The sequence below is a fragment of the Eriocheir sinensis genome, chromosome 39 (genome assembly GCF_024679095.1).
Source record: "Eriocheir sinensis breed Jianghai 21 chromosome 39, ASM2467909v1, whole genome shotgun sequence".
NCBI lineage: Eukaryota > Metazoa > Arthropoda > Malacostraca > Decapoda > Varunidae > Eriocheir > Eriocheir sinensis.
In genome coordinates, this window is record NC_066547.1 from 6990765 (window position 1) to 7013229 (window position 22465).

A 22465-nucleotide genomic window follows, 5' to 3' on the forward strand; every position below is an offset into this window, starting at 1 on the left:
TCCTCCTCCTCCACCGCCGCAGCCACCGCCACAGCCTTCTCTTCCTCCTCCTCTTACGCCTTCCCACGGCAGCCTACCTATACACACGAGGCCCGGCGGGAGGTGGCGTGTCTGTGGGAGGGAGGAGTGAGTGCGCAGACAGTGGTAATGGGACGCTTCAGACCAGAGAGAGAGGAGAGGCCAGGTGGCGGGAGCACGGAGCGAGGGAGCACAGAAAGGGGGTCTTTTTTAAACGAACTCCTCACTAATATTGGCTTAAGTTTTCCCCTATCGCCGGAACATCCCATTCTTTACCGTATCCTCGTCTGTATGATGTTTGTATGCTTGTATGTATGTGTATGTCACCTAAACGTCAATAAAACCTTCCTGAAACCACCAGAAAACTAACCCTTGAACTTTGTCTGTTGAGTGACTATATGTCTGTACGTGTGAGTATGATTGAGTATGAATGTGTGTTAGTGTATTAGTGGCCAGTCATCCAACCCTGGCGTTCATAAACATTCCTGCTGGTGAGATTGAAACCAACACATGCATGATGAGACTGTGGAGGCAGCAGGAACAGCAACAGCAGCAACCCGACACGCTTGAGCCGATCATGTTATTCTTCCCTTAAAAGCACCTGTCGACACGCCAAGACGAGGTATTGATGGCCGCGCGGATTTACGGTCCATGAAATTGTGTATCGACAGTGATATTTACATTATTATTGAATGACTCAACTTGTATGTACCATTTTTTATCACACACACACACACACACACACACACACACACACACACACACACACACACACACACACACACACACACACACACACACACACACACACACACACACACACACACACACACACACACACACAACCGTCGTAACATAAAATATCGAATGCCAAGCCCTGCCCTGAATGGCGTCGAGGATTAATGGCGAATAAAGTTTATCATGTCGTTGCGGAGTGTAATCAATGGGACAAATCACTCTGTTTATTTTCACGGCGGACACAGCGACACATCCGTCCGTCCGTCTGCCGTCACTCCCCTCCCCCCACCCCCCCAGGACACATGGCGAACGCTGGGACGAAAAAAAAAAATAACCCCATCAAGACTTAGACGTGGATTATCCAATTTCAAGTCGCCTCTAATAACGTTCCTCTTCTCATATATGAAATCTTTAAGTATCTTCGTAATCATTGCCTCTTATGTATATTTTCGTACTGATAACTGCATAAAAAAGGCCTTGTGTTGAATATAAATAAAACTAGTGTTAATACAGTAAGCACTATTTTTTTTCTATATTTTAAAGTTCATAAACTAAAAATAGAGGAAAATTCATGTCTCAAGAAGTAGCCAAGAAAAAAATGCAGAAAGCTTTATATTCATGGCCTAAAGTAAAAAGTAATTCTGAGAAGGCTGCAAAATAGCTCTCCCGCCCCTCGAGGCCACTTTTCGCGAGGCTTTCCATCACGAGCGCCACTTTATTCATCACGGCCACACTGTTTTCGAGCCCCGTACGTGGCGGCGAGAAATAATTGGCGTGTAATAAGTAGACGAGGAATGATAAGGAGCCTCGCATATTCCTCGAGACAAGCAAAGGACAATGCATTAGGGGCGTAGAGGAGGAGGCAAGGTGTCCGCGAATATTCTGGCGGGGGAAGTGCATATAAGAAATAAAGAAGCTTAGAGCGAGGAAGAAGGCGGCAGTTACATGTATTAATTTTATAAAGTAGCGTAGATTAAAGCACATAAACGCGTGTAATTTCCTGTGGGAGGATGAAACAGGGAAATTTATAGCAGGAAAGTATTTTTTTCTGGGGTGGGTGGATGTGGATGTGTGTGTGTGTGTGTGTGTGTGTGTGTGTGTGTGTGTGTGTGTGTGTGTGTGTGTGTGTGTGTGTGTGTGTGTGTGTGTGTGTGTGTGTTGCAAGAGGTAAGTGGATAGGCCTAAAAACACGTAATAAAATAAAGCGTAATGAGGGATTATTCTAAAGCGCGCGTTGCCAGTGCGTCATAATTAGCTCGTGGAGCCGCAGTAACACCCGACAGGCGGACGCTGAAGGAGGAAGAGCGAAGGGCGATAAAGCGCGAGAGAAAGAGAGAAAAAAATATTAAAGCAAGAGGAAAAAGTGTGGTAAAAGCGGGCGGCGTGTAGTAGCATTCACCACCACTACCACTACCACCGTTTTCCTCTTCCTCCTCCTGCTCCTGCTCCTGCTGCTGCTGCCGGCCATTCCCTTCCCACCACCACTCCATACCACTTGCATATCGATCGCTTTACTGTTCTGTTAATCCACCAGATCTGGGTTATTCATGCCACGCCGCCAACGCCGCACTCTTGCCCGCCCTGGCTTTTCGGGGGAGATTTTTCATTTATTCCTGCCATTGCAGTAGGCGATGCAGCACTGCCACCGCGGCCAGGCTTCGGCGACCCTGCTTAACGGAGGCACTAAAACAGGACTCACCCTATGACGCTCGAGGATCTGAGTCCAGTCAGTCCCGTGACGACTTGATCCTCTGACCAGATTACCTCCGCTGAGCCCCGTCTGCCACCACGACCATCACCGCCGCCGCTGCCGCTACCGACACCGCCTCCGCCGCCGCCAGCCAAGCGCTGCAAACCTAAAGCGTGGCTCCCTCAGCACTGCCCGGCGGCCCCAACGCTTTCCAGCAATGAACCTAACCCCTGGTCACGGTGCCTGGGCCAGAATGGACTTTCATGGCTGAAATAATCCCGTAAGAGACTCGCCAGTGCCTGAGTACGGCCCCCTAGAGCCGGGCGCGGGGAGCCAAGGTTTAGCATCCGGATCACGGACAAGCTTTGGACTCCTGAAATCAACGACGTGGCGCATATGATTATTGAGGGTCGGAAAAAATAGAGTATATTTCTTTGTAGAAACTGAGGCTTTGCGGAAACCATTGGCGGTGTGCGTCGGGGCCACAGCGAGGAGGGTACGGACGTCAGCTTTAAGGTGGGCAGCCAGATGTAGCCAGAACACTAACTAAAAGCGAGCTCCGGCGCCGCCACGCGAGGCTGCGAGGACCATCAACAAAACTATCTTTCTTTCCTCTGTCTTTGCTTATTCAAGATCGTTGTTTTACTTTATCCGTTACGTAATTAGGTAATCTAGAGTTTAAATTGCGTTAATAGAGCATGGGAGGCTTGTCGGTAGGCCTATTGAGCAGCCAGAGCCATCTATTGGTACCCTGGCGAACCCAGGGATCAATGGTTGGGGAACCGCGGCGATTACCTGACGCTTTCCCTTATCACGAGACCGCATCTAAGAGGCCTGGGCGGCGTCGGCATGCTACGCTGCCCTGCCTGCCGTGTTCTCTTCCACCTCCCGTACAGGAACAGAACACCCGCTTACTGCTTACAGGAAAAGAACGCCGCTTCCCGCGAACGCCTCCTTGAGAACGCTACTCTTCTACCTCTGGCACCTTCCCTTCCCCCTCAATATTTGATTTCCGATCCTGGTGCTGGGGAAGAATCCTCTCTGTTTCTCAGCTGAACTAATCTCCTACATGCGAATCCCTTGAGACTTATTGAAGGTGGTAACACATTTTATTTCTTCGCATTGAATCAAGCCTTGTATCGGCAGAGGACAGGAAGGAGAAAGGGAAGACGGGGCGCGGGCTGCCTTCGGGGACTTCGGACGCAATCAGGGTGGCTTCCCCATTCATGCCACTGACCACTACTCCTTCAGGTGACTGCCGGAAAAATAGTCACGTCACTTTCTGAGCGTGCTGGGCCGTGATGGCTGACATGGCTGGTTCAAACACTGTCCTAAGAGATACATGCGCGCCGGCCGCTTGCTATTTCCTGGGTTGGGTGTCGGGTTGCCAGTCGTTGGATGAGTTTAGTATAGAAATAAGCAGTCAGCCATGTGATGAGGAAATGAAGTCGTGGTTTGCTTGGAGCGCATCGTTGTGTTTAGTTACACAGCATTTTGTATCCGGCGGGGAGGCGGCTGCTGCATGGGAACCCGTCTGTGGCGACACACCGCGCTCCGCCGCGTTGGCCGACCCACGGCATTTTAGAGTCAACAGTTTCCTTGGAAGCAACCTATCAGCGCGCCTTCCTTTGTATGATAATTCCCAGTAAAGCACCGACGCTCCGGGAAGGTACACAACGCCGACGCTTCTAAGATATTAATGTAATGGATGTTGTGATTGTTTTCATTGTTAGATAAGGGATAAAACCACTCCCAGTCTTTTACACACGCACGCACTAACACACACACACACACACACACACACACACACACACACACACACACACACACACACACACACACACACACACACACGATCACACACACACACACACACACACACACACACACACACACACACACACACACACACACACACACACACACACACACACACACACACACACACACACTCACACACTCACACTCACACCCACCCACCCACCCACACCCACACACACATATATATATATATATATATATATATATATATATATATATATATATATATATATATATATATATATATATATATATAAACCCTGAGCGCCACGGGTGCAGCGTGGGGTTGTCAGTCAGGGTGAGTGATGCGTCTCGCTCGTCAAACTCGTTACACCCTTGTTAATGATAATGAGCTCGATCGTTAGAATCTATAGACAAGAACTAAAATCAAAACTAATTGCTCATTTATATGCACCAATTGAATCCTGTATAAAGCAACCAATATGCTTTTGTAAACACATATTCGTAATAATTCCTCTTGAACAGCAGTCAGGGAAAAGTTTGCTCTCAGCGTGACATAGATACGGCCAAACGGGCGCCGCGCAGCCACTGTTTGCTCGAGGGAAGTGGCTCTCGATGTGACGGCATAACGGAATGATGAAACCCCGGCCTGTGCCACCCACCACCACCACCACCACCGCCAGGCATCATCCACCCAGCGGCCCCCACCACAAGGGCGGGCTGGGTGACCTTCCCTTCCCCCCTTCCCTTCCCCCCTTCCCTTCCCCTTTTACTCTCCCCTCCACCCCCCCCAGCCTCTGACGCAGCAGCAAGCAACGGTAAACAAACAGCTGTCGTTACCTGCGCCCGTAAACATATATTTACCCTACCTTGTGGGGTTTGAGGAGAATTTAAAAGCCCAGTTTGTTGAACGATGCATTGACGGGGCGCGGGAGACAGGCTAGGCATGTTGCTTGCTGTTCCCTGATAAGACTGTTAATGAAGGTCGCCCCTCGCCGCGCCGTGCATGGATTACCTGTCGATTTATGGCTATTGAGGTGAGCCATCAAGGGGCCGCTGACAACGATAATTAGCTGCAGGTTAATGACACGGGCCAATGACACTGACGCTGTGCTGGATGGCGGCGCTGTGGTGGTGGTGGTGGTGGTGGTGGTAAGGGAGGAGTGGTTGTGGAAGTGGTGATTGTGGTAGTGGTGGTAGTGATGGTGGTTTGGTAGTGATTGTGGTGTTAGTAGTAATGGTTGTGGGGGTAGGGGCAGTGGTGACTGTGGTTTAATGTTATTAGTGATGGTTGAGGTAGCGGTAGTGGTGGTGATTGTGGATGTGGTGGTGGTGGTAGTGATGATTGTGGTAGTGGTGGTAGTGATGGTGGTTTGGTAGTGATTGTGGTGTTAGTAGTAATGGTTGTGGGGGTAGTGGTAGTGGTGACTATGGTTTGGTGTTATTAGTGATGGTTGAGGTAATGGCAGCGGTGGTGATTGTGGTTGTGCGTTGGTAATGATGGTGGTGGTGGTGGTTGTACTGACTGTAGCGACACTTTACTAGGTTGTCCTTAACGGCGAGAAATAGTTAAAAATATCGAGACAGTTATGCGAGATCGTAAAAGTCATGACTGTCGTGCATTTATTAATACGATTAAATTTAATTGACAAGTGTTAGGAGATATGAGCATGCATTGACGTGTAACTTATGAGCACTCAAAACCGGGGAGACATGCAGCGTTAAGGCGGAAAGAAAAATATACGGAATAACTAATGCTCACTAATGCTCATAACTACAAATTTTAATCTATGCTAATGATATGATAACCACGTGCAGAAGATCCGTATCCAGGACATCGCCCCCACGCAGAGTCCCGTTAACGAGGCAGCCACCAAACCGCCGACGCAACGTTCACTAATTCCTGAGTGTGTACAGTGCGATGAGCCAACAGCGTGCGCGGCGCCGTCTCGTCACCTGCCGTCATCTGTCAGCTCGCTCGATGTGAGGGTGACAGCTGATAACGCAAGCCTTGGCAGCACCACCCATGCACACTACAAGCTTTTCATTCTACATTTGACTCACCATTTGTCTGTCATACATTCATACCTACATACAAACACACAACATTGTCCCCTTTACTCACTATTTGTTTGTCATACATTCATACACACATACTTACTGACAAACACACTTCATTGCCTGTTGAAAATTCATACACTCAGAGACACACACCAACACAAAGAAAGGCACTAAAATCTTAACATCCACAATTTAATACCCTCTAACTATATTTTTCATGTTTGTTTTGTTAGTTGAAGCAGAGGTATAATTATCTGCCACGCTATTCTTAAACGGTAACCTATTTATTTTTACTCATTTATTTACGCCATGTTAGGACGAGCGATGTGTTATAACGATGACTCATGATACTCCGGCGAGGGAATTTTTTTTTTTTTTTTTTTTTTTTTTTTAGTATAGAAGCTTAAAGCGTTGTCAGCAGCCGCGCAGGTCGATAGTGTAATAACTCCAGGTAATTCCCAGCGAGACTGTTTTCGGGAGCTTCCTCGTTAGATTTTCATGGAGGTTGACGAATTCATGAGGTAATTCCCGCCGTCATACTTTTTGGAGGAGCAACCATCACAACTCTCCCGCGCGCGGTGCACCTGCAGACGAGTGACGTATACCACACATGTAGCCTCGAACACACCTGAGCACCCCCCCTTCACCTCCCCTCCCGCCCCCCTCCCACTTTACCTGTCCCCCCCCCCTCCTCTTCACCTGTCCCCCCCAACACACCTCCATGAACACACACACACACACACACACACACACACACACACACACACACACACACACACACACACACACACACACACACACACACACTTATTCCGCCTAGTGCCTTGAATGGCCTGCCGCTCAGATGCACACATGAACGTACCTAAAACACAAACGCACACACAAACATATCACACACACACACACACACACACACACACACACACACACACACACACACAAGATCAGCGGGCCAAGCGAGGGAGTAAGTGTGAAGAAGAAGGGAGAAGGGAGACGAGGCGAGACGAGACGAAACTGCCCATTCATCAACGTTATTTCCCTAAGACTTATGGACGCCACCGCGGGTTGTCACCGAGGGAGGGAGGGAGGGAGAGGAACAAACAGACAGGCGGAGGGACGGCCGAGACCCCGCAGTATTAAGGGGCCTCAGCTGCAGTTGAGGACACAGGGGGGAGGAGCACAAGCCACGCACACCACGCAAGGGTCCTCATAAATCATCAGGCATACCAACACATTAATCATAGGGAGAGAGCGACTAGGGCCTGCTCAGGGATACCAACCGGAGGACATGAAGCCACACACACACACACACACACACACACACACACACACACACACACACACACACACACACAAACACACACACAAACACATACACGCACAGGGACGCATGTATACTCCTCAACTATTCTCTTTCTCCAGGCAATTGATTTTCAGAGCGAGTAACCGCGGAATACGGTGTAGAGTTTGTCCGTTGTTGTTTGTTGTTGTTTTTGTTAAGGGGAGTGTCAGGGCGGATGGATGGATGGGTGAGTGGGATGAGGGAGAGGGACAGGCGGGCGGTGGTGGTGGTCAAGAGGAGGAGGAGGAGGAGGAGGAGGAGGAGGATCGCCATGTTGCTATACTACTACTACTACTACTACTACTATATACTACTACTACTTGTGGATATGAGTCTTGTATGTTATCAATGATACCGACGTTTCACCTAAATATCGTTGCAATAGATCATGCACAGTGCCCCCCCCCCCCCTCTCTCTCTCTCTCTCTCTCTCTCTCTCTCTCTCTCTCTCTCTCTCGCTTTCGCTCTCGGTCTCTCTTTGTCTCCTTACTAATAACAGCAATTTCGCCATCATTTCTCTGACGAATGCATTTAATTTATGAACGATTAATCCGAGCGACCATAAATATTTTTCACACGGCAGTCAACACCTCCATAAACAACGGAAGCCACCTCATCATCCCTCCTCGCGTCCTTTGTCACGGAGACCGAGGAAAAGGAGGAAAAGAAGAAGGAGAACGAGAAACCAGACATGCAGGGTGAAGGGTGAATGATTGCCAGTTGGTGTTGATGTGTAGTCATATTCGCGAAGAGTTATAATTTTCTAGGTTAGAGTTATCATTTTCTATACTTGGCCCCAGGGATTAAGGAGTATAGGAAGGAAGGAAGGAAGGAACGGAAAGGAACGGATAGGGAATAAGGAGTAGGGAGATGAAAGAAGGAACAGAAAGGAGAAAGTAGGGATTAGGGAGTCGGGAGAGAAAGGAAGATGGGGAAAGAATGAAAGGATAGATAGATAGATAGATAGATAGATAGATAGATAGAGAGAGAGAGAGAGAGAGAGAGAGAAAGGAAAGAGGGAACGGAAAGGAGGGAAAAGGGAATATTGAGTAGGAAGAAAAAGGAAGGAAAGGAGATGGAGAGGAAGGAAGGAACAGAAAAGGGGAATAGGTATATGGGTTCTGGATAGTAAGGAAGGGGGAGGAAGGAAAGGAAAGAGAGAGAGGAAGGAAGAAGTGAATAGGAAATAAGGAGTACGAAGAAAAATGAAAGGAAGGGAAAGGAGAGAAACGAGAAAGAGAATGCTGGTGATGAGTGGGAGAGGAGTGTGTGTGTGTGTGTGTGTGTGTGTGTGTGTGTGTGTGTGTGTGTGTGTGAGAGAGGGAGTGAGAGGGTAAGGAGAACGGGGGGGGGGGAGAGTCACAGGTGGGTCAAGTCATCGTATCAGGAACCACTAAACTACCCCACTAAAGTTTATATTACCCATTTTTTTTTTTTTTTTTTTTTTTTACGTTGTTGCCTATTGCGCCGGTAGGCATCTTCCCGGTGGGGCCTGATGGTCGGCCCAAGGCTTCTTCCAGGTGGGGCCTGATGGTCGGCCCAGCCCGTTCTGGCGCAGGCGAGTGTTTATAGTGGCGCCATCTTGCATTGGCTCATGCTGCCCCCCGGAACTCGTTCTTGATTCGCTTGGACGGCTTCCTCTAGAGTCCGGGTTGATGGGTGGTCTTCAGGACAGCATGTGGGTAGTTTTAAGCCACTCGGCGGTGACTGAAAAATCCGAGTGGTAGCGTGAGGATTCGAACCCGCGTCGTCCATCACGCGGTGAATGTGGGTCCAGTATGCTACCAGTTCGGCTCAGGTGTTGCTTTGCTGCGAAGAATTAGTCGAAAAACCGAGGGGAATGCCACACTTTTCTAGTCTTCTCTTCCAATAACATTTGCGAAGTAGGAAAACGCGTAATTTATTACGTTTGTGTGTTATCGTTATCCACCGACCAACTCTTGCGAAGGAGGAAAAAACGTCTTCCTCTCCTCCTCTGCTGATGGTGATTTGAATATTATTGCGGCCATAAATGTGTCTGACTTTTATTTGTGTTATTCTTTGCAGCAGATAATGAACGCCATGGTGGATATGTTACGGTATTTGAGTAGATAAATGTGTGCTATAATGTGTGTTTGGATCATAGTTAGTTGTGTGGTAGTCTGTGTGTGTGTGGGGAGGGAGGAAGGGGGTTGTCTGTGTGTGTGGGTTGGTTGGGGAAGGAAGGAGGGGTCTGTGTGTGTGTGTGTGTGTGTGTGTGTGTGTGTGTGTGTGTGTGTGTGTTGGAGGGTGTTAATATGATTGGGTAGAAGGTTAAGGGGTCGGAGGAAAGGGGAAGGGAAGTGGAGGAAGGGGAGGGCGTGAAGGAGAGGAGAAGTGCCAGTGGGCGTGGAGTGAAGGGCGTGGCACAGAGAGAGAGAGAGAGAGAGAGAGAGAGAGAGAGAGAGAGAGAGAGAGAGAGAGAGAGAGAGAGAGAGAGAGAGAGAGAGAGAGAGAGAGAGAGAGAGAGGTGCTCTGTGTGTTTGGCTATGTTATTCACAAAACCAATAAAACAAACCTGATGAAATATGTAAGCCAACACCGAGTCTTTGTGATCATGACGACCGATGAAGCTCAATAACAAACCTCAGAAACACACACACACACATCCACGCACACATACGCACACAATCACACATACACATTACCCCCTTTACAGAGAAATACACACGCGCTCCTCACCCACACACAAAAACACAGACACAAACACGGACTGAGCTATTTTCACCTGCTTATAAACCTCATTAAAAAGTCACCAGGTACGGTCAGGGCAGGTAAGGGAAGGCAAGACTGGACCGGCCGACTTTCCAGCAGCGGCCGTGATAGTCTACCATAGCGCGTGACCGTGGGAGAGAGAGAGAGCACCAGACCCTCCCTACGCTACGGAAAATTTCGGGCCAACCAAACTAGGCTAAATCACGAGCCTCGAGCAAACCTAACCTCCGTGTGTCAGCCTCAAGGCCATGCACATTCCTGAGGGCACATTCACGTCATGCAAGCTGGTGAGGCAAAGTAGGAACCCAGTGAAGCCCTTAATGGGTGAATGCACAGCGCCTGGAAGGGAGGAGTCGTGCCTTGAGCGGCGTTAGCTTGTCACGATATTCACTTCCTGGCTGCCTACGTGTGTTCCGTGGCTTCAGCGTTGATGGTTTGCCTTGAGATATCACGTGTGAAGGAGGTATAAGCGGAGAGGCAGCGGGTAAATCTTGATAAAGGCCGGCAGGGTAGGAGAGGTAAATGGAAAATGAGGGACGCAAATAGACCCCCAAAGCAGGACGATAAAGCAGACCTGGAATCGGACCTCGGATAAACTCTTATGGCTCTTTTTGTTTGCCTGATCTCCACCACCACAAGTAGCGGAGCGTTATTAGACCGGATATTTCCCTCCATCACGACACGAGCGGGTTTCTTCCTTCCTTCTCCTCCTCCGCGTCCTCCTCCTCAACTTCCTCCACCGCCTCCTCCTCTTCCTCCTTCTTTTAACGTAACACAAGAGGAGACAAGTTGCCTGAGGGGCTGATGTGACTTACGAGATTTTTTACCTCAATACTTTGGCACGTGGTGTTGGAATCGATATAATGGTGCAGTATGATGGTGGGCGGCAGGAAGGAAGGAAGGAAGGAAGGAAGGAGAGAGGGAAGAATAGCTGGTTTGGGATGGCATGGAAAGGGTTGCTCGGATTAGGGAAAGGAGGAAGGGAAAGAGAGGAGGGAAAGAGGTGAAGGGAGAATGGAAAAATATTGAAATAAGAGCAGTGCTGTTAGAAGAAGAGAAGGGGAGAAATCTTGAGAGTAAAATGCAAGCTAACAAATAAATTAATAAAGCAGAAGAAAGCAAAATAAGAAGAAGTAAAAGTTAAACGTTATGAATATGCTTAAAAGGGAATATTTACTCTTGACAATGCAGACTTTAATTACGAAAATGGATCTTGAAAGTTTTATACGGATGATAATAAGCGAAAATTCAATCAGATGGGGAGACGCCAGGGGGACGGAAGGGAAAGAAGGGGAGGAGGGAAGACACGGGAAGGAAGGGGAAGAACGGGAAGAGGGAAGACATAGGGGAAGGAAGGGAATCAGTCCATTAATCCCTTCATTTAGTCCCCTCACAGAACACCCTTATTCCTCTCCCCTCGCCTTTATCCTCCCTTCTTTCCTCCCTTCCCTTCCCCTCCTCCTCCCTCTCTCATTTCCCCTTCCAGTATCGATTGTCAACATTTGCAAATATGATCAAATAATGCGTCCCCTGAACCCTGCTTTTGTTGCCTCCTGGATATGCAAAGCCCTTTCTCTCTCTCTCTCTCTCTCTCTCTCTCTCTCTCTCTCTCTCGCACACGCACACACACACACGTAGCCATTATCATAGCAGAGCTCACACACACACACACACACACACACACGTACCCAAAAACATCATTTGGGAAGCATTAAGCACTACCATTTCTTATCTAAACGGTGCACATTTTCCTAACTTCAACCTCCGTCGTGTCTTTGTGTAAGTTAATATCTCAAGTAAAAAAAAAGAGTGCTTGGTGATGGATAGAGGGGTGTGGGGGGAAGGGGGGGTAGGAGGTGGAAGGGGGGGAGGGGGGGAATATCAGGCGTTTAAGGTGTGATAAAAATAACACAGGTGACTTATTCCATGACGTCACGCTCCCCCTCATGCTCCCTCCCCCCCAGTCCCTCCCCAGCACTTCCCAATCATTCCAACCCGCCCCCTGCTTCCCCCAGCCCTCCCCCCCTCCCTCCCGAGAGCTGGCAGGTAAACCGTCAAGGGGAGAGGCTGATATAACACTGAGGCGCCGGGAGTCAACAGTTTAAAGGCTCGCCGTCACCTGTATAGTCTGTCTCATGTCCGTCCATACGTTTTATTTATTATTACTTCTCCTCCTCTTAACCATTTCTCTTCATTCTGATTTCCACTTCTTTTATGTTCGTCTCCTTATGTGTTCTATCTGCCCACTACTGCTTCCCATTTCTCTTTATTCTTCTTTCCACTTTTGTATTTTTTTGTCTTCTTATCTTCTACCTGTTCAGCTCTTCCCATTTCTCTTCACTCCTCCTTCCTCTCTTTTATTTTCGTTTCCTTATCTTCCATCCTTTTCCTCCTTACCCCGTTTTCTTTTTCCCTTTTTTTCACGTTTTTCGTTCCTTCTATCTATCTTCTACTGGTCTCTTCATCTTCCCCTTCCTCTGTTTCTCTTCTGTTTTTACTCTCTCATTTATCTTTCTTTTCCTTCTTACTTACCTTATACTTCTTTCTTCACCTTTGCCCCCTCCGCTTCTCTCTCTCCCTCTCCCTTTTTTCCTCGCATTTCCCTTCGTTCCCCCTTATTCTACACTCGTCTCCTTAACCTTCTGTAACCCATTTTTGTCATGTAACTGCGACTCTCCCCCTTTTATTTTCGTCCCCCCTCTCCCCTTTTCTACACCTCGTCACTTTGCCTCCTTCGTTAGTCTCGCTCCCTCCCCACGAAAAGCCCCTTCCCTGGTGTTGGTGTTTTGGTTTCCTCGTTAAGTACGACATCTATCTTTCCAACAACTAATAATGGTATATCTAAAGTTAGTGATCCTTCTAACTATACGTAGTGAGTTGTGGTCTTTATTACCTTATACTTCCTGATAACATTCTAACAAAACTGCTGGAATATATTGAAAAAGCCTTTGCTAATGTTACATCTTGAATCCAGTGGTCCTGTAATCATTTTAGCCTACAAGTTTTACATATATCTGTACACACAAAGAAAGTATTTAGTTTTTTGTTGGGTCAGAAATTCACAGCAACAAAGGACGTTAGGTATTTTTGTCAACGTCATCGTATACAAGAAGTTTCTAGCAGCTTCATGTAGGTTGGTTCACGTCGGAATAACCCTCATGTGTAATAAATAGGAACAACATAATTATATGTGAGGATGGTGCAAGACAGCCTCATTAGTACCAGGTGAGGCGTGACAGGGCGGCGTGGGGAGCGTACGAGCCACAGGTGAGCGTCGGGACATGCAGACGATGGGGTGATATCTCTTTTACACCTCACACGGAAACAAAAGGGAGCACGTCAGGCCGAGATGCTTATCGTGAGGGAAGACTCGTGATACGGAAACATTTATCTCGCCGTTATCGCCACTTGAGTTTACTTTATTATGAGCGTAATCAAGGCGGGGAAAAAGTGTGAGGTATACATAACGATCAGCTAATTATAACCGGAATGCACAGGTGCGGAAAAGCGCGTGTCCACATGTGTGCCTTTGAATGTGCTCTTGACTGTATAATTTTGTTAAATCGGTGAAATAGTGATCGAAAATTTGTTGTTACGGGATCATGACTCTTTACAAGCGCACTCACACACACAGAAAAAAGATAAATAATTGCTTGCATTTCTTCTCACGTGGAGGAATAAGGTTCAGTTTGTGCGTGACTTCCATTGATTTAGGTGTTTCATCCATAAACATATGCACGCCTATAGGTGTTTAATATCTTTTGTTCGTCGTGCAAAATGTGTATAGTCTTCCTTTATGTGAGAATCTTTCCTGCTACCTATAGTACATATATCAAGGATTATGTGCCGTTTATAACTGGTGGGGCATGAATTGTGAGACTTGCTTGCCTGTGTCTTTGTCTCTGCGTGTGTGTGTGTGTGTGTGTGTGTGTGTGTGGTTGTTTGTTTGTTTGTCAATGTGTTTGTGTGTGTATATGTGTTTTCTGGGGTGTCTATACATGGGAGTCTCTGTGTCTGGAGGTGTATGTGTGTATGTCTGTGTGTTTGTGCAGGCGGAAGATTCTTTATCATCGTGTGTGTTTCCGGTTCTCTTGCTGCTGTCTGGAGGGGTGAGATGCGTCGGGTGGAGGGGATGGAGGGGGCGGAGGGGGGTGGAGGGGGGACCTACTTACTGTTCATGCCAAATTAGCTCAGTGTGACGTGCTGCCGCGTTGGCCGTGTGAGATGTGGCAGTTACGGGAGACTCATGTGTCACGTTACGCCCTCACGATGTACTTATTGCCCCCCATAGACACACACATCCACTACCCTACTCACACTCACTCACTACTTACCCACCCTCAGACACACACCCACATGCATCCACTTCGCCACGTCCATTCATCCATAGAGAGACATCCGCTTACACTCACCAACTCCACTCACGCTCCTTTCATTCACCCACCCACCCACATTCACCCACCCACCCTCCTCAATGCCCCCATACTCACCCACACTCGTAGAACCACAACCACACCACCTTCAGTCAACTATCACTCACCCACACCCACGGACTCGCCCACCAACCCTCACCCCTTGCAACGTCACCCACGCCCCTTAACTGAGTCTGAGAACCCTTATAGTCACTCGCTTCTCCCATAGACTTCAGCCATTAGGAAAGTGAGTAGGGAATAATGAAGAATGATGCTAACATATTATTATACGTGAGTCCTGATGCTGTTACCTTTTTTTTTCTTCTTTCTTCATCTTTATTGTCTTCCTGTTATTTTTTTCGCTTGTCTATTTTTCAACCCGTTATCTTATGTTATCTTTTCTTGTTATCTTTCTTTCGCCTTTCTTTTGTCGGTGTTATCCATTTCGCTCTGCTCTCGTCTCTACCTGTTACTTTTTTTCTCTTCTCTCCGTTATTTTTTTTTCTCCATTTTCTACCTGTAACCTTATAAAAAGTAATGTTTATTCCGTCTATAGTGAAAAGAAGGATAGTAATTCAGGTTTATTTGCATTATTTTCTCTCTAACCTAATTCCTCTCTTAGTTTTGCTGTCTTTCCCTCAGAACATCTCCCTTTAAACTTCCTCCTCCAGTTATTATTATTTTTTAAAGCCTCTTGAAACCACAAACTCCACTGCGTGTCTCCTTGCTGCACCTTCCCCTTCCATCTCACCTTCTCTGCTTTAATGTCGCCTCTCCCGCACCTTTCCATTCACTCCCTCTCCTCTAAACTATTAAAATGAACTTTCCAATCAGGGCAAACGGACTCAGTCTCCCGCTATTAATAAGTGAGTATCCGGATATCATTTTACCGGTGGCATTGTCCAGAAAATCCCTTTAAGTTCCCGTCGGATGAGGAGAAGGAGAGGAGGGCAAGTATTCTTTTATTGTGGCTATACCTGCATCCGAATATTCGAAGATCATCATATACCTCCCGTTTTCTTCCTGTTTTTGGACTACCGAAGAAGGAGAAGTTTCTGATCTTTTCATCCGCTGGACAAGAAGGGATTTATGCCTCGATTAAGGGAGCCACGAGGAGCGAGCCCTTATGGTCCCCTCTTCTCGCTCAACAATACGGGAAATTCACCTCGCGGAAAATATGGAAATTCCGCTTCACATCTTCGAGCCGCGTGACCTGGATGGGACTATTTTAAACGGACTGCTTTATATTTCAATGACCGTATTATTAAACATTTCGGCGGCCAAGGACACGTATTTGACAAGGCTTTCGTAGGAGTGTCGGGCATTTCCAGGGGGAGTGTATTGCCCCTAGAGGTAGTTTGTCCCTATTTCTGCACCATGAACCTTCAAAAAACACTCATTAGAACCCGACTGATCTCATTTTTGGTCTCTGGCATTAACTGATGTGAGAGGCGGAAGCGACTAACAAAACCTACCTGAAAACAATGATGATGAACAAGAAAAAGAGTTATATTATGAGTTGATGTGCAAGAAAATGTGTAATAAACGTTGATATGCAAGAAAATGCGTAAGCTAATGTGCAAGACGATGATTACCTTCTCCGGCAAACCAGTCTTGATTTCCTGGCAGGTGTCTTAACAGGTGTGTCGGGCCCAGATGCTCAGCGACGCTAGGCACTCAGGTAAGCTCCGTCATCTGGCCACTCGGCGCCAATTATCAACTCAATTCAGCACTAATTACCGAGTTGCTGAGTGTTAATTACACCTGCATTACCTGGCGCAGAGGAGAGAGAGAGCTAATGGACTGGAGCCTTTTAGTTCAGCCATTCTGCGTATATTCATTTTCTCGATTGTATTCATAGTTTGTTTTGTTTGTTGTTGCTTCCTACTGTATAACCCTTTAATAACCCATAAAAGCATAACCTCTATAATTGACTTAATATCCTAGTTTCAATTCAGTAAAACGATTTCTTCATATAGCAGACGATGTTTCTGAAAATTACTATGGCAGAAAGACTATTTTGTTGCTCTTTTTCTCTCTTTCTCTCTCTCACCCTGTTTTTTACCCTCCCCCTCTGCCATCACTCTCCTGCTCACCCTTCTTTCCTGCTTCCTTTATTTTTCTGCCATTTTTCCTTTCCTGCTCCTTTTTAGTCTCACAGAGGCCCACCACCGCCGGGGAAATTATACCCTCGCCGGGGAAGCCAAGTTGGCATGAATTATCATAAATTTGTTCTGCTTCACATAGTTCCCCGGAGCACCTGGCCACTCTTACTCCCGCGAACCTCCTGCTCAGATGGTGGTGAGTGTGGGCGTTGGGGGAGGTCGTGGTGGGCGAGTAATGGTGGTGGGAATTGTGGTGGTGGAGTGTTAGCTAAAGTCGTGCAAGGAGAGTGATAGTGGGGATGTTAGTGATCGTGTTGGTGGAGGAAAAACAAAGAGGAGAGTTGTGTGTATAAGGAGAGAAGGGGAGTTGTGTACCTACCTAGAGATGGGGAAGACGGGCATGTATGGTGGCTGGAGGAGGAGGTTCTTAAGGAAGGAAGGAAGGAAGGAAGGAAGGAGGGAAGGAGTGAAGGAAAGAATGATGGACAGATAAAAAGAAGAAATTAAAGACAGGAGGAAGGAAGGAAGAGTGAAGGAACGGAAGGATGGAAAGACATGGTAAATGTAAGAAAGGAAGAAGGAAGGAAGGAAGGAGTTAGGGAAAGAATGATGGTTAGATAAAAAGCAGAAATTAAAGACATGAGGAAGGAAGGAAGAATGAAGGGATGGAAGGAAGGAAAGACATGGTGAATGGAAGACGGAGAAGGAAGGAAGGAAGGATGAATGGTAACAAGAAATGACGGAAAGGCAGAAGGAGAGACAAATGAAATGAATGAATGAAAGGCAGGAAGGGAGGAAGAAAGGAAAGATGAACTGATAGAAAGAAAGGAAAAAAGAAAATTAAGAAGGAAGTATTAACATATGAAAATAAGGAAGTTAGAAAGAAACGAAGGAAGGAAGGAAGGAAAAAAAAAGGAGCTAGGATGGCAAAGCAGCAATAGGAGGAGGTATTGCATGGAAGAAGAGCAAGGAATAGAACTACAAGGTTGGTTGGTGGTGTGCGCCAGAGGATGGTGGTGGTGGTGGGGTGGATAGCTCGGACACTATGGCGGTAGGTGAGCATGCCCTTAATGTACAGCCGTGAAATGCTAATACGATGCATTTAATATAACTAGTTAGCGGTAATCGGTCCAAAATGAGTTAAGTGGCTATAATTATTCCTTTTAGCCTTAAGCGCGAATCTATATTAATGTATTTTCGCCCCGCCATAAAGGAAGGAGCGAGACACCTTGGAGTGGCCGCACGTGTTGACACCTTATGAATAGACGCGCTAATTCGAGGGTGAGGTGACGCGTAGCTTCGAGGGTGAACGTTCAGTGTTCCTTAAGACGTTTGTTTGCTTCCACGCCCTCCGCCTGGACGCCCTGTGAAGGATAAACGTTCCTGCTGGTCTTTTAGTTCCCCTCCGAGTCTCCTTTCCGCTCCGATGGCTTACGTGAATGGCTCTGATTAATGGACTGTATTTAGAAGTCGTGTCTCATGGTCGTGGAAATCAGACTTGGTTCATTTAATTCAATTTGCCGTTTGGCCGTTTTGGGGTTTCTTTGCTACTTGCTTTGTTGGCTTAAATGTTGAAATTGCATGCGTTGGGAGGTTCAATTTTTTTTTCGTGCTCTTCAGACGTCATGGAGTCACGCTTGAGGTATTTGTAATTTTACTTTTATTGCGTCTAATTCCAGTGATCTCCAAGCTCACGATTTGGCGTTTCCACTCGATACATTTTTTTTTACTAACTCCACTTCTCTTTCACTCATGTCCTCTTTTATTCGTCTCACACCCTCACTCAGTCCGTCCACTCACTCCCTCCTCTTTCTCCACTTCCTCCACCACCGTTCAGCCCCACTGTGGCGTTTCTCGGCCTGCCAGACTCCTCTTCCATCCACAAGCTTTCTAAATTTTTTGACTCGAGCGCCAGAACGTCGCCCACACCTCGTCTACGTCACACCTTAGTCACACCTGCCTCTCTCCCTCCCACACACCCTCCTCCATTTTCCCTTCTCTCTCCTCCACCTGCCCGGGACCCAGTGTAGCGGGTGACGATTGGATCAACGAGGCGGAAATATCAATCAAAATGGAACATGTAATTTCGTGGGGATGAGTCCTGGCATACTATAAAGTTTTTTGTTCCCTTTCTCTCTTTTCCTACTTCGTCCTCGTCCTCGTCCTCTTCGTCCTGTCCCATCCCTGTCTCTAGTGCTCCCTTCATCTATCCATGTTGCCTTTTGCCTTCCAGTGTATCCTATTGTATCCCAGTGTCATCCCTACCTCCCTCTACTAGCCTTCCCTCCATCCTTCCATGTTGCCCCTTGCCATCCAGCACCAAGAAGAGTGAAACCGGAGCCTGCCAAGGAAGCGCTGGAGAGCCTGTGCTGTTAGTTACGTGAGTTGCTCGAGAACCGGCGGACGTAATGACGCAATCCCCTACCGTTTAGCATTCTTCGGTATACGAGCGTCGTGATGGAGTGGTGGAGAGAAGCGTCTTCTAAAGTAACTTGGATAATGTGCAAATTTCCCCCGAGCCGAGTTTACGAGCCTATAATCACATACCTCTGGCTCGTTTTACGGGGCATTTACGGCCTCTAGGTGGCCACTCGCGGGATTTTTTTTTCTCTTTAGGTCCGTAAGGGAAAGTATTTTTTATGCCGTACAGTGTTGCTCCAAGCCCCCATCTCCCCGATATAAATAGTTTAATGGGTGAATAAAAATGGCCTCTGACTATTGGTGGCCGTGAGGGAGACGCCGCCGCCGCCGTTCGATAATACAAGTTGAAAAGTTTGTTGTTGCTACGAAGTGAGCACGACGCTGTGACCTGAGCGAGGGGCGCGCCGCCCCCTGACACACTGCTGCTGATGTGCCACCTGTTAATTACGATGCACTGCTACCTGCTGAAACACACACACACACACACACACACACACACACACACACACACATACCACAAAGTAACGTACGAACATCTCACGAGCTTATCTTAATACATAGCTCTTAAAAAAATATTCGAGTATATATATGAATTAGAGTAAAAATTAAAGAAATCTTCCCTTGGTTGAAGTCAAGAAACCATTTTTTGAGTGTGTCCGAAAGACGTCTTTGTATTCACTTCCTCTCTCTTGTTCCCAGACTGTAAAGCACGCGCTGGAGTCCGTCACTGCGGAAGGATATAGTTTGGTTGACGCGAAGTTATGATTTCGGATGTACATTTGCTACGTTTGTGTGTCATTGAGTGCTCCGGCTGTCTTCCTCTATCTCTCTGTATATCTTTCTCTCCCACATTTATATCAATCTTCAGCAGGATATTTTTTTTCGTCTATCCATTTTTTGTCTTTTTTTGTGACCTTGAGCTTATCCACAACGTCTTCTGATCTTACTAACAAAAACCTTACCATCTATACTAACTAACATCTATACTAACTAACTAACTAACATCTATACTAACTAACTAACTAACATCTATACTAACTAACATCTATATTAACTAACTAACTAACATCTATACAAACTAACATCTATATTAACTAACTAACTAACATCTATACTAACTAACATCTATACTAACTAACTAACTAACATCTATACTAACTAACTAACTAACATCTATACTAACTAACACCTATACTAACTAACTGACTAACATCTGTACTAACCAACTAACTAACATCTATATTAACTAACTAACTAACATCTATACAAACTAACATCTATATTAACTAACTAACTAACATCTATACTAACTACTAACTAAGACCATCTACAGGCTGACACTTTACTGATGATGAGTCGAAAACGAACCCCATGACGGTCACACCTTCCCCGTCACCCGGAGGTTAATGACGCGAGAGCCAGTCCAGAATTTCATCGCCGCGTCGTGTAATCTAATACCTCGTTTCCTGTAGTACAAGTTGAGGATATTTTTACTTCACGGTCCAGGTGATTATATATATTACCGAGAAGTGTACGAAAGCTAAAAGCCCAAATTGCAGGGTTTATTTATATCTAGGGAGGGGGGAGGAAAGGGGGGGTGTTGAAAATTGAACGATATGTGTATTTTTTTCTTTTATATCCTTCATGCAAAAAAAAAAAAAAGCTTCGTTCTTGTTTTTGGGTACGAATCGATTTTTTTTTAATGATAAGAAGTAATGAAACGCCAAATAATACAAATGAGCAAGAGGATGAGGAGGGAAGTTATTATTTTTTTATATATATATGCAAGTCGTTATTTGTTTGTAAGGAACGTTAGGTATCGTTAAGAGAAAGCGATAATGTGTCTGTTAAGCCAAGCAAAATGTTTAAGCTGAAGAAAACGGAAAGATGATAGGTTTTGGGTAACGAAAGTAACGGTTAACGAGAGAAACTGATGATGCACGGAATAAAACAAAACAAAAATAAAGAAAGTAAAGAAGAAATAAGAAAAGAAAGAAAGTACGGTTTTTGTAAAGGAAATAACGAGAGAAAGGGAAAAACTGATGATACGTCGGACAGAGCAAACAAGATAAACAGATAAGAAGAGAAAGAGAATGAAGGGAAAGCAAAGAGGAGGAAAGTAAGCTTTTTTGTAAAGGAAATAATGAAAGAATGGGAAGAAGTGATTATAACGTCGAACAAGGCAAACAAGATAAATAGATAACACAGAAGAAAAGAAAGGGAAGCAAAGAGGTGGAAAAGAAATTCATAGGTGTTTGTAAAGGGGAAAAGCGTGATAATGGGAGGAAATCATGATAACGTCGAACAAAGGAAACAAGAGAAGTAGATAACGAAAAGAAAAGAGGAAAAAAGAGAAAGCAAAGAGAAGGAAAAGAAAGAAAGGTTTTGTAAAGGAAATAAAGTGATGATAGGAAAAAGTCATAATACGTAAAACAAAGCAAACAAGATAAAAAAAGATAACAAAAAAGAGGAAAAAAGAGAAAGCAAAGAGAAGGAAAAGAAAGAAAGGTTTTGTAAAGGAAATAAAGTGATGAAAGGAAGAAGTGATGATAACGTTGAACAAAGCAAACAAGATAAAAAAGATAACAAGAAAAGGTAGAAAAAAAGACGAATCATAAAGAGGGGGAAAGAAAGTAAGGTAGAGGAAAGTAAAGCAAAGAAAATAGTGTTAATAGCAAGAAGCAATAATGCGTCAAACAAAGCAAACAAGATGAGCAGATAACAAGAGAAAGACAAAAAAAAAAGCTAACCTACATTATATATTCGTAATGGGTGAATGTGACGAGGTAATGGGGGGGAAGTAATGACGCGCCAAATAGAAAGAACAAGCAAGATAATAACAATAATAATGATAGTAAAGAGGAAGAAGCAATGCGGACAACGGCAATCGATCCCAGACACAGCTGTTGACTCCGGGTGGCACACACAGCCCTCATCTTCCCTGTCTCTTTCTCTCCCTCTCCCTCCCTTTCTCTCCCTCTCCCTCCCTCTCTCTCTCACTCTAGTTCTTCCTCTCCCTTTCTAGCTCCTTTGCACCTCAGGTCAATGCCTTTCTCTCAAGCTTTCTCTCTATCTCTGTCTCTCTCCCTCTCTTACCCTTACTCTCCCTTTCCCTCCCTCTCTCTCTCTCTCTCTCTAGTTCTTCCTCTCCCTTTCTAGTTCC

At 46.1% G+C, this 22465-nt stretch overlaps 1 protein-coding gene across 6 annotated transcripts in view; it reads right to left on the bottom strand.

Annotated features, from left to right (window-relative positions):
* Positions 1-22465, bottom strand: part of LOC127008928 (homeobox protein abdominal-A homolog) — a 187369-nt gene that overhangs the window by 112453 nt on the left and 52451 nt on the right. The gene's annotated exons all lie outside the window — the stretch shown is intronic.